The 13,807-nt window shown below is 36.5% G+C and overlaps 1 protein-coding gene across 3 annotated transcripts in view; it reads left to right on the top strand.

The window, feature by feature from the left end:
- The window catches only part of XRCC4 (X-ray repair cross complementing 4), a 381,866-nt gene that overhangs the window by 227,101 nt on the left and 140,958 nt on the right, over positions 1–13,807 (top strand). The gene's annotated exons all lie outside the window — the stretch shown is intronic.

Raw genomic sequence — 13,807 nt, 5'->3', positions numbered from 1 at the left:
TCTAGTAAGTATCCCCCAGAATGATTGGGATTGACTAGATGTTTTTCTGCTGAAGAATTCAGTGTTTCATGCTATTCATTACCCATATACTTAAGCTCCAATGTCTAATTTGAAATAAATCTTTAAATGCACATTTTGTTCCCCACTGTTTTCCTTATGGTAATGAACTGGCATTATTTTATTTCATATAAATGACATTTTGAATTATACCATATTTCCATAATTAATGAAATGATTTAATTTCTTTTTGTAGATAATAGTAATTTCTAGTTCTGCAAGTTAAATGCAGCAGGACTCTTTATTCTCATTTTTACAGGCCAGTTAGCATCCCACTGGACTGAAGGCACAGGTGATTCTTTCTTTCCTTCTCTTCACCACCCACCTCTTTTTTTTCGTTTAGTTGTTTGATAAGTTGCATATTAATGAAGTTATTATTTTTGATAAATTCAAAATTTCATCAAATGTGTGTCTGTTATTTATTTTGTAGACTAACTGACAAAAATATATTTTGGATTTTTATTAGGTCACAGGAAAATAGAGGAACTTAAGTCTTTACTGTAGCTTTAGTGACAGGATAAAGTGATCTTTTAAAATTCAGTATATTAACTTGAGTAGAATTATTTCCAATTGTCATAAACAATAGAAATAATATTGAGCCTTATTATTGACCCATTTCTTGCTCAATGTAATTTTATTTAACAATTATAATTTAAATGTAAATGAGGATATGGATCTGCATTTTTGTCAGCTGACTAAGCAGTTCTTTCAGTGGTTACATTCCCAGGCCACCACTTCGGAGACTTGTCTCTAATCACTGACCTGCTCCTTGTTCTTTGTCACCAGTCATACTCATCTTAATGTGTCACTATAGCTTCTTTCCTCCCCTCCCAGAGAGAATGATGTCCTTTTTCTAAGACCAGACCTTCACAATCTTATCTCCTAATACAATGCTATACAAGTTAGATTTACTGAAATTCCACACATATTTCTCATCCCTCCACTTTTATATATATTTTTTCCTAAGTTGTTCTCTCTGCTTGGAAATTATTATTTCCTACTTCTTTTATAATCTTAGCCTTCAAAAATCACCTTTTACCATGGAAATTATGAGTATAACCTTTCCTCTTTGAGCATGTAGGCTATTAAGTGATAACTATCCTTTAATTTTTAATCTATTTACCTGGTATTTATCTATGGGAATTATCTATGGGATAATTATCTATTACTTATCTATGGAAATTATCTGTATACTCAATTTTTAAACTGCTTGAACACTGAGATAGGACCCCAGCGACTTCTATATTCCATTTAGTAAGATACTTGTACTTTGAGTGTTAGACATACATGAAATATTTGTTGAATTAATAAATGAGAGAATGAATGTGATTTTACATTAGATTACCCCAGAAAAAGATTAGAATATACAAGAATTAGTTCAGTTCAGTTCAGTTCAGTCGCTCAGTCATGTCTGACTCTTTGCGACCCCAAGAACCACAGCACACCAGGCCTCCCTGTCCATCACCAACTCTCAGAGTCCACCCAAACCCACGTCCATTGAGTCGGTGATGACATCCAACCATCTCATCCTCTCTCGTCCCCTTCTTCTCCTGCCCTCAATCTTTCCCAGCATCAGGGTCTTTTCAAATGAGTCAGCTCTTCGCATCAGGTGGCCAGAATATTGGAGAGTTTCAGCTTCAACATCAGTCCTTCCAATGAACACCCAGGACTGATCTCCTTTAGGATGGACTGGTTGGATCTCCTCGCAGTCCAAGGGACTCTCAAGAGTCTTCTCCAACACCACAGTTCAAAAGCATCAATTCTTCTGTGCTCAGCTTTCTTTATAGTCCAACTCTCACATCCATACATGACCACTGGAAAAACCATAGCCTTGACTAGACAAACCTTTGTTGGCAAAGTAATGTCTCTGCTTTTGAATATGCTATCTAGGTTGGTCATAACTTTCCTTCCAAGGAGTAAGCGTCTTTTAATTTCATGGCTGCAATCACCATCTGCAGTGATTTTGGAGCCCAGAAAAATAAAGTCAGCCACTGTTTCTGCTCTTTCCCCATCTATTTGCCATGAAGTGATGGGACCGAATGCCATGATCTTATACATAGCTACAAAAGCAGTTTTTGACAGAAAAGTTTCTTTTAAAGAAACTTTAAAGAAGTTTCAAAGAAAGTTTTCAAAAGAAACAAAAGTTTCTTTTAAATTAACTCTAAAAGAAACCAATGTATAGATATTTTAAAGTTGGCTTAATTTTATAAAATAATGTCATTTATACATTTTAATAATGTGATTAATATCAAACTTTACCTCTTTTTAAATCTCTTTTCTAAAATGGAAAGATGTTTAACTTTGTCTTTTTCTTTTTTTATCATGAAAAGTGAAAATGAAGTCGATCAGTTGTGTCCGACTCTTTGCAACCCCATGGACTGTAGCCTACCAAGCTCCTCAGTCCATGGGATTTTCCAGGCAAGAGTACTGGAGTGGGGTGCCATTTCCTTCTCCAGGGGATCTTCCTGACCCAGGGATTGAACCCAGGTCTCCTGCATTGTAGGCAGACGCTTTACTGTCTGAGCTACCAGGTAGATATAAACAGTACTTTATATACTCTATTGAATAAAGAATAAAATATGACAAAAAGGAAATAACCACGACTAACTGTTTACACCGTCTGTTAGTAGATGAACAGACACACTTGTCCTTAACCAGGGGCATGCATATCTATGAAAGTTCCGAAGTACAGAAAAGAAACTTAGAAATATTTTTCTGCTCAAGTAAGTATTTTGTGCCAAAGGAATAATCAAAAGATAATGGGAACAATAGAAACTCAGTATTGTTGGTTGTCAAGGTTTAAATTTTTTGATTTTTGAACCAAAATAGTTCAAAGATAGAGTAAAGAAAAAAAAAAGAGTAAAGATAAAGTAGTAGCTTTACCAATGGAAATTTACCTTCACCATAGTATGCTGTGAACTTCCCTGGTGGCTCAGGGGTAAAGAATCTGCCTCCCAGTACAGGACATGCGGTTTCAATCCCTGGGTTGGGAAGATCCCCTGGAGAAGAAAATGGCAACTCTAGTATTCTTGCCTGGGAAATGCCATGGCCAGAGGACCCTGGTGGGCTATAAGTCCGTGGGGTCACAAAAGAGTCGGACACAACTTAGTGACTAAACAACAACATATTCTGCTATAAAAAGCCATGTATTCCAAGTTGAATTAATAAATGAGAGAATGAATGTGATTTTACATTAGATTAGAACAACAAGTATTCACTATCAGTGAAACTTCTGGTAAACTGGCTAAACAAAAATGTTTTCTTGTCAGTGAACATTCAAGTAATATGTACATTACTCCAAAGAATATGTGTGGCCTATAAAAACCGTATGCAGATATTAACATTAACAGCAAATTCTAAGCAGCCTTGTAGGAATTAACTGAGAAAACTTCTGATTGCCTTATTAGATCACAAGCAAAAAAAAAAAAAACACAAAGTAATAATGATAACAATAACTATAAAATTAATATAGATATGGTTAAAGAACCATGTTTCAAAAATAAAACACACAAAATAGAAAATCTGGATTTAGGCCTGAATTTTAGATATGCATAAATTTTTAATGATTTATTACTAGTTCATGGCATTAATGATGGAGAAGGAATGGCAACCCACTCCAGTATTCTTGCCTGGAGAATTCCATAGACAGAAGAGGAACCTGGTGGGCTACAGTCCATGGGGTTGCCAAGAGTTGGACACAACTGAGCAACTAAACACAGCTTCAGTGATAATGCTTTTCTTCCACTTCTTGACATTTTTTAGAACTTTAAAAGGCATTTTTAAGACATCTTAAGACATTTTGGGGGACATTTTTAAAAACATTTTTATAATAGAAGGGTTTGGGGGGAGAACTGTTTGGTGCTGTGATGAAATCCTTGAATTCATTTAGGTAAGTAAATACAAAAGACAGTGGACAAGTTGTTCTTCCCTGGAACTCTGTAGTATCATTTCTCAAAGTTTCTTATGTTGAACACTTAATATCTCAGGAGGTTAATAAATGCTACTTAGTAAGGAAATTAAGGAGTTTCCAGAATCTACAAATACAGTAATCAATGGATTGAGTAAAAGTAAAACAATTTCTTTACTTCTGGAAGCTTTCAATATCTTAATATGCATCAGGGACCCTCAGGAAGAACATATAGTTTGTAGGACTTGCCAAGTATTCTTTGACCTAGGATCATGTTTTCACCAAACACCATGCATTAGTATGGAACATGCTTTTTAAAACAGTCTTATTATTTCAGAGTAAAAAAACAATAATGTGCATATAAAATAATCTACTTTATATGTCTGTAATAAGAAATTATATATAAAAAAAGGTGCCATTAGAAAAGACGTTCACCACCCTCACTACAGAGTTTACATGTTAGGTGAAAAACTTTATAAAAAATCAATAAATATAAAAAATGATTGTATGCTATGATGTATGCTACTGCTACTGCTGCTAAGTCGCTTCAGTCGTGTCCGACTCTGTGCAACCCCAGAGACGGCAGCCCACCAGGCTCCACTGTCCCTGGGATTCTCCAGGCAAGAACACTGGAGTGGGTTGCCATTTCCTTCTCCAATGCATGAAAGTGAAAAGTGAAAGTGAAGTCGCTCAGTCGTGTCCAACCCTCAGTGACCCCTTGGACTACAGCCTTCCAGGCTCCTCCGTCCATGGGATTTTCCAGGCAAGAGTACTGGAGTGGGGTGCCATTGCCTTTGTTTGCTAAGAAGGAAACAAAACAAGGAGTTGAGTGGGTGGTTAGGAAAGGCTTGAGGCAGTTAATATTTAAGCTTCATATAAGCGTAAGGAGTAGGCTTTTAAGAGTGAGGTATTCCCTGAAGACAGAATGGTATATGCAAAAGTTCTAAGGTGGGAAGAAACTCAGTGTGGTTGGATAACAACATATACAAGAAGTAACACACACAGACAGGCCAGATCATGCAGACCTTAGAGCTCAAAGTAAGGGAGTGTGGATTTTATTCTGTGTGCTTTGGGAAACTTATAGAGTTTTAAACAGTGGATTTTATTTGATATACTTTGTAAGATCACTTTTTGTGCTCTATGGTAGATTGAAAGTGGACCAGAGTGGAACTCTGGAAGACCAGTTGAGAAGCTGCACTAATCCAGATGAAAGATGAAAGGGATGATGTGTTGTCAGATTTGAGACACAGTTTGATGCTTTCTAGCAGGAGATAAGAGAGAAGTTGCAAATAAGTGTGACCTTGATCTCCTTTTCTCTTCTTCTCTGTTCTTCTTTCCAGATAGCATCATCAGAAATATGTAGCATTGCCTATGCCAAAGTATAAATTATCTAAATTACAAATTTCTCTCTTGGATTGACTTTAATTTGATGTATTGTTTGGAAGAGTTCCAAAATGATTGGTAGAGACAATATGTAATACCCCTTGGAGTCACATCTATCTCTTTGCCTGTTCCATTTATCAATTCTGACATTTTATTTCAGCACATCCTTTCACTATAAATGAACTTCATTTCCTTTCACTTTAATTATGACACTCTTTTATAGGACATGAAAATGAATATTAATTTGGTACTATGAGAAATGAGAACTCTTTTGGCAAAGATAGGCCACCGTGGCATTCTCTGCAATAGCCATCCTTATTAACACTGTCATTTACACTGTGTGTGTGTGTGTGTGTGTGTGTGCATGCTCAGTTGTGTCTGACTCTTTGTGATCTTCTGGAATGTAGCCTACCAGGCTCCTCTGTCCATGGAATTTTCCAGGCAAGAATACTGGAGTGGGTTGCTATTTCCTGCTCTGGGGAATCTTCCCGACCCAGGGATTGAACCCACATCTCTTGTGTCTCTTACATTGGCAGGTAGATGCTTTACCACTGCACCACTTGGGAAGCATGATTTACACCAGCCAAGTGTTATTCCTCCCAAATTTAAATCGTGCTTCCTACCAATTATGGCCCTTGAGTCTATGATAGAAAACAAAAGCAAAGCTAAATTAGGGAAGGACCTTGTTCATATATAATGTTTGTGCTACACAGATATATTATTCAGATTAGTTTTAGTTTTATTGTTTAAATTACATATATTTTCATGTTAGCCAAATTTCATGTAAATAAAAATTATAAAGAAAATAGAGTTTAGTACTTGCTTCATTTGTATTTACAAATTCCCTAAAAAATCTATGTGTAGAAATATTTTACCTTGAGTTTTATAAGACTATTTAATGAATACACTAATATGCAAGTAGTTTAAGTATCTGTTAATAGCAGGTAACAGAAATATGCAGTGTCTTTGCTTTAGGGGATTGGCTGTGAAGAAGTACCTAACAGTGAGAATTATTAAACTTTAGACAATATTAAAGAATGAAAAAAGAGAATACTTTGAAAATAGACTTAATTAAAAAATAAATCTGTACCTGTATCTCTGTAATATATATGTGTGTGTGTGTATATATATATATGTATATACATAGATATATATAAAGGATACCATAACTCAGTTGCATTTTTTTATGTCACAAAGACATTTGCCTTGAAGATTGCCCCTTATATTCTCTCTTTTTAATGAATGAAAAATTATGTGCTTTAACATTCTGTTATTCACCAAAGAATTTTAAAGTACTAGTTATACATTTAGTAGACCTAGTTTCTGTTAGTTCTCTTTGGGACTGAAATTATAAATAGGAAGATAGATATTTGTGAAGATATGTCCTTTGATGTGCTCTTCAAGTCCACATTATTTCTCATCTGATGTATTATCAGTTCAGTTCAGTTCAGTCGCTCAGTTGTGTCCAGCTCTTTGCGCCCCTATTGACTGTAGCACGCCAGGCTTCCCTGTTCGTCCCAACTCCTGGAGCCTATGAAACTCATGTCCATTAGTCAGTGATGCCATCCAACCATCTCATCCTCTGTCATCCCCTTCTCTTCCCGCCTTCAATCTATCCGAATATCAGGGTCTTTTCCAGTAATTAGCTTCTTCGCATCAGGTGGCCAGAGTATTGGAGTTTCAGCTTCAGCATCACTCCTTCCAATGAACATTCAAGACTGATTTCCTTCAGAATTGACTGGTTGGATCTCCTTGTTGTCCAAGGGACTCTCAAGAGTCTTCAACACAACAGTTCAAAAGCATCAATTCTTCGGCACACAGCTTTCTTTATAGTCCAGCTCTCACGTGACTACTGGAAAAACCATAGCTTTGACTAGATGGACCTTTGTTGGTAAAGTAACGTCTCTGTTTTTTAATTTGCTGTCTAGGTTGGTCATAGCTTTTCTTCCAAGGAGCAAGCATCTTTTAATTTCATGGCTGCAGTCACCATCTGAGGTGATTTTGGAGGCCAAAAAAATAAAGTCTCTCACTGTTTCCCCATCCATTTGCCATGAAGTGATGGGACTGGGTGCCATGATCTTCATTTTTTGAATGTTGAGTTTTAAGCAAACTTTTTCACTCTCCTTTTTCACTTTCATCAAGAGTCTCTTTAGTTGTTTCTCACTTTCTGCCATAAGGATAGTGTCATCTGTGTATCTGAGATTATTGATATTTCTCCCATCAATCTTGATTCCAGTTTGTGCTTTATCCAGCCCTGCATTTTACATGATGTATTATAATTTCTTCCTAACATATCTCTTTCTAGTTGCCCCTTTCTCTAAAGCCATTCTCGGTCTTGCTGCCAAAATGATCTTTATAAACCATATCTAATCATGCCTTTCCTTGTTTAAATTCATTATTTTAAAATCCAAACAACCTCTCATTGTTTGTAAGATTCTCTTGTGTATACCATTGTTGCCCCATTTTGAAGTTAAGAGATTGAAGCTCAGAAAGGCTAAAGAACTTCAACAATGTCATAAAACTAGTAAGTGGCAAAGTTTAGGTTACATACCATATGAATTCAGTCCTTTGAAGTTTGTTGAAAATTTTCTTATGGTCCCATAAATGTCCTATATGTGCTAGAAAACAATATGTCTGCATTTGCATTTGTTTGGTAAAGTGTTCTTTATATGTCTGGTAGATCAGATTTGTTAATTTTCATATTAAAATCTATATCCACATCCATTTTCCTAAAAAGAGCTGCATTAAAATCCTTCACTACTATAACAACTGGACATGGAAAAACAGACTGGTTCCAAATAGGAAAAGGAGTATATCAAGGCTGTATTTTGTCACTCTGCTTATTTAATTTATATGCAGAGTACATCATGAGAAACGCTGGGCTGGAGGAAGCACAAGCTGGAATCAAGACTGCTGGGAGAAATATTAATAACCTCAGATATGCAGATGATACCACCCTATGGCAGAAAGTGAGGAGGAACTAAAGAGCCTCTTGATGAAAGAGGAGAGTGAAAAAGTTGGCTTAAAGCTCAACATTCAGAAAACTAAGATCATGGCATCTGGTCCTATCATTTCATGGCAAGTAGATGGGGAAGCAGTGACAGACTTTATTATGGGGAGGCTCCAAAATCACTACAGATGATTGCATGGTGACTTCATGGTGACTGCAGCCATGAAATTAAAAGACGCTTACTCCTTGGAAGAAAACTTATGACGAACCTAGACAGCATATTAAAAAACAGAGACATTACTTTGTCAACAAAGGTCCATCTAGTCAAGGCTGCAGTTTTTCCAGTCGTCATGTATGGATTTGAGAGTTGGACTATAAAGAAAGCTAAGCAGGGAGAATTGATGCTTTTGAACTGTGGTGTTGGAGAAGACTCTTGGGAGTCCTTTGACTGCAAGGAGATTAAACCAGTCAATCCTGAAGGAAATCAGTCTTGAACGTTCATTGGAAAGACTGATACTGAAGCTGAAGCTCCAATACTTTGGCCACCTGATGTGAAGATCTAACTCCTTAGAAAAGACCCTGATGCTGGGAAAGATTGAAGGCAGGAGGAGAAGGAGACAACAGAGGATGAGATAGTTGGATGGCATCACCGACCCAATTAGACATGAGTTTGAGTAAACTCTAGGAGTTGGTGATGGACAGGGAGGCCTGGCATTCCGCAGTCCATGGGATTGCAAAGAGTCGGACATGACTGAGCAACTGAACTGAGCTGAACTATAAAAAGCTTGTCTATATTTCATTGTAGTTGACAATCTGTGGCTATATTATTAGATAAAATAGTTTAATATTTCTGAAAAATGAAATTTTTTATTATCAAATCACTCTCATTATTTCTAGTAATGTTCTTCATCTCAATAAGAGATATTAATATAGCCACGGGAGGTTTCTTTTTTTTAGGATTTACCTGGTATATATATGTTTCCGTCTTTTCTACTTTCTACCTTTTTGTATCCTTACCTTTTGGAAACCTCTCTGATGAACTGCATTTAACTGCATTTTTTGCTTTTGTTTTTTATCTCATCTGATAGTTTTTGTCTTTTTACTGTTTGTGGGAAATACACTGTTTCTCTTCTTTTAGTAGCTACAATTCCAACATGTTTTCTTAACTTATGAAACTGTAAAAGTCAATCAAGTATACTTTTGCTCCCTTTAGAGAACTCAGTATTTGGAACACTTTAATTCCTTTAAACTTTAATTCCCTTAAATTCCTTTAATCCCGAAATCCCACAAAGTTAACCTTATTTTTGCATATTTGGGGACACTTTAAGTCTTTTTTTAAAGGACATTCTCATTATTAGTTTGTATATATAGCCAGTGCTCATTTAAATCATTTAAATTTATCTACAAATGTATAACTTTCACTGTTTTTTTTTTTTTTTTTCTACTTGGATTTACAACTTGCATTTAAAACAGCTGTCTGGGATTATTTTCAATTTATCTGAAATACATTTTTCAGAATTTCCTTTAATGATACTCTGGTGGTTGGTTTAGTCGCTAAGTCATGTCCGGCTCTTGCAACTCCATGGACTGTAGCCTGTCGGGCTCCTCTGTCCATGGGATTTTCCAGGCAAGAATACTGGAGTGGGTTGCCACTTCTTTCTCCAAGCAATGATACTCTACTAGAGGCAAACTTCTCAGTTTAGTTGGTTGGAAAATGTCCTTATATAACTTGTGCTCTTGAAAAAATTCTACTGAAGCTAGACTTTGGGTTAGTAGTTATTTTCTTTGAACACACTACATATTTGATTTCATAGGAAACTGAGCATTTCTTGGCATTCCCACAATCACTCCTTGGGAGGAATCTGCCTTTTCTGACTGGCTACTTGTAAGATTACCGCTTTGTCTTTGGTATTCTAAAGTTTCACTCTTATGCATCCAAATGTAAATTTCTTTTTGGTCATTTTGCTTGTGATTTGTGATTTCTAAGGGAAATAATTGATCACTTTCATTGGTTCTGAAAATTACTCAATCTTTATTTCTTCAGATATCTCTTCTATTTTATTCTCTCTGTCCCTTTCTTTTGATGCTCAAATCATGCTTAGGTTAGGCCATCACACTCTATTTTCTATGTCTCGTTACCTTTATTTGACTTTCCATGCTGAATTCCACATAGTTCCTTCTAGTCATGTTTTAGGTTACTAGTTCTCTCTTCATATATAAAAGGCTAATCTCTTAAGCTTGGTCACTGAATAATTTCAGATATTATATTTTTATTTCTAGAAATTGTGTGTGTTTCTCTCCAGATATGCTTTATCATTGTTTATAGTTTCCTGTTACTGTTCTTGAGTATCTTTTATTTTTGAAATGTAGTAAGCATTGTTATTTTATTGTTTTCATAATATTTGAAATCTCCACAACCGATTTCTGTTGTTTCTTCTGTTCTTATTCATAAGCCTTATTTTCTTATGAGTGAAGTAATTTTTTACTGTGTGTTACTCTTTTTTTTTTTTCTTAGAAAATTACTTGTAGGAATTCTTTGAGACCTAGTGTAAAGGTGTTTTCTCTGCAAAATATTTGTCATTGCTTCTGCCACATAGGGGCACTAATGGTCTTCAACTATTTTAAATTACCTGGTTTGAGATTTTCTTGTTTGTTTATTTTTCAGTTTTAATGAGATATAATTGACAAGTGAAAGTGTAATGTATTTAGAGTGTATAGCATGATGATATTGTGAAAGGGTTACCACAGTATATAACGCATTCACCATTGAGAATTTTTAAACCACCTGCTGCTACTGCTGCTAAGTCACTTCAGTCGTGTCCAACTCTGTGTGACCCCATAGACGGCAGCCCACCAGGCTCCCCCATCCCTAGGATTCTCCAGGCAAGAACAGGAGAATGTTCCCACTGGAGTGGGTTGCCATTTCCTGCTCCAATGCAGGAAAGTGAAAAGTGAAAAGTGAAAGTGAAGTCGCTCAGTCGTGTCCGACCCTCAGCAACCCCATGGACTTCAGCCTACCAGGCTCCTCCGTCCATGGGATTTTCCAGGCAAGAGTACTGGAGTGGGGTGCCATTGCCTTCCTAAATCACATTAATTTGAGCTGCAAATATACCCAAGCGTAGGCTTGTGGTTACTAAATGAATCTTTCATGACCTTTATGAGGGAGGGTCTCCTCTTTGGGCAAGCCCTAAGATTTGTCTCTATCCCGCTGTATCCCACAATTGTGTGAAAACTGCAGTTTAAGTTCACTAAGTTCCAGTAAATGTCTTTAGGCAAATAAAAAAAAAAAAAAATGTAGTGATTTTATCTCTCTACGATCCTGCCTTCCTTTAGCTTTTATTCTAATAATTTCCTTAGTACTGTATCAGTTCTCTGATGCTATTAAGTAAAAAACAAATGTATGTAAAAATGTGGGGCTTCCCTCATAGCTCAGTCGGTAAAGAATCTGCCTGCAATGCTGGAGACCCGGGTTCAATCCCTGGGTTGGGAAGAGTCCCTGGAGATGGAAATGGCAACCCACTCCAGTATTCTTGCCTGGGAAGTCCCATGGACAGAGGAGCCTGGTGGGCTACAGTCCATGGGGTTTCAAGTCTCGGACACATCTTAGTGACCAAACCACCATGTAATAATGTACACACACACACTCTCAAGCATGTTTAGTTCTTTTAAGCAAGAGATATGCAGACACCTAAGCTTTCAAATTCAGAAGCTAAAATTTAGCAAGATTTCTACTAAAGGTATAAGTAGAATAACTTAATGGGTAAAGTTAACCAGCTGGCTCTAAAGCAGCTTACTGTGACAAGTAAATTTCATCTTTAATAGAAAACAAATTATGGAAGACCTAATTCAAGGAGAAATAGCTCATAAGAGCTCTTGGGAGGGTGAAAAATAATACTACCAACAAAAAATAATGGAAGGAATAATGACAACATTTTCTTCTCAAAGGAATCTTTCCAATTCAGGGATCGAACCTGGATCTCTAGAATTGCAGGCGGATTCTTCACTGTCTGAGTCACCAGGGAAACCCCTGTCATATATAAAATGGGGATAAAAATGCTAACTGTATATAAGAAGACCGAGACACAGAGAATCACAGATAATAAGTGGGCTAACAAGGACTCAAACCTAGGTAGTAACGATCTAAAGTCCATGCTTTATCTATATTGCTGGTGTGTGTGCTCAGTCTCAGCTGACTCGTTGCCACCCCATGGACTGTAGCTGCCAGGCTCCTCTGTCCATGGCATTCTCCAGGCAAGAATACTGGAGTGGGTTGCCATTTCCTAACAGTAAGGGAAAATTAAAGTTATTTGTTAAATTTGTGTGTGGGGAAAGGTTTCAACTACATAGTGTAGGAGATATCACATACATGTTGGTTTGTTGGTTAGTTACTAAATATTCTTTTAAGAAAGCTTTGATTATAATTGTAGCAGTATTATAATAAAGTATAAGGAAAATATGTAGAATAACAGGAATAATTTACTATACTTGTAAATTATAAAAAAGACAGTTTTCTTTCATGACAAATCTTAAAAACTGGGTCAGTTAAAATAACTTCAATTGTATACTGCAATAACTTGGGAAAGTCAAGTATAATCTAGCAAAAAACCTAGCCAAAAAAAAAAAAAAAAGCACAATAGAAAATTCAATTAGAGAGACGAAGAACACCACATTGCCTACTTATATTTAGTTAATATTATGTGGTATAAACTACTTAAGAATGAAGGATTTGAGGTAATGATTCAAATGAGTACAATTTCAATTCAAAAAATGGTTACAAATATAATTAGGAAAAAATTTGATAATATTTGCAGATGACGCATGGCAAATCAGGAAACAACTTGAGACTATAGTAAAACTAGTTACATTGAACTCAACTACAGTCAACCCTTGATTAACTGGCATAAATGGGGTGATGAACAGATAGAAAGGAAACCACAGTTACTCAGAATCATCATTGAAACAAAAGGCAATGGCACCCCACTCCAGTACTCTTGCCTGGAAAATCCCATGGACAGAGGAGCCTGGTAGGCTGCAGTCCATGGGATCGCTTAGAGTCGGACACGACTGAGCGACTTCACTTTAACTTTTCACTTTGATGCATTGGGGAAGGAAATGGCAACCCACTCCAGTGTTCTTGCCTGGAGAATCCCAGGGATGGGGGAGCTTGGTGGGCTGCCATCTATGGGGTCGCACAGAGTCGGACACGACTGAAGCGACTTAGCAGTAGCAGCATGAAACCAATAACAATATGACACAAAATAATTTATTTAATAATACAGTAGTTTGACAGTCCACAGATATTACCCAAAAGTGTAAAAATATTACAAGTACTTTGATTTAAGGCCATCTGCCAAAAATTACTGGGCTGTTAAACAACTTCATAGTAAAGATCCTTGTATTTATGAGTCTGGGATTAAGCAGACACATGCCTCATTTCTCTTTCATTACTACCCTTAATTAGAGGTTCACCCAAAATTTTTGCTCTGCAGTGTTAGAATACAGGCATACAT

This window comes from Bos indicus x Bos taurus, chromosome 7 (genome assembly GCF_003369695.1).
Source record: "Bos indicus x Bos taurus breed Angus x Brahman F1 hybrid chromosome 7, Bos_hybrid_MaternalHap_v2.0, whole genome shotgun sequence".
Taxonomy (NCBI): domain Eukaryota; kingdom Metazoa; phylum Chordata; class Mammalia; order Artiodactyla; family Bovidae; genus Bos; species Bos indicus x Bos taurus.
This window is presented reverse-complemented; position numbering and strand designations above follow the sequence as displayed.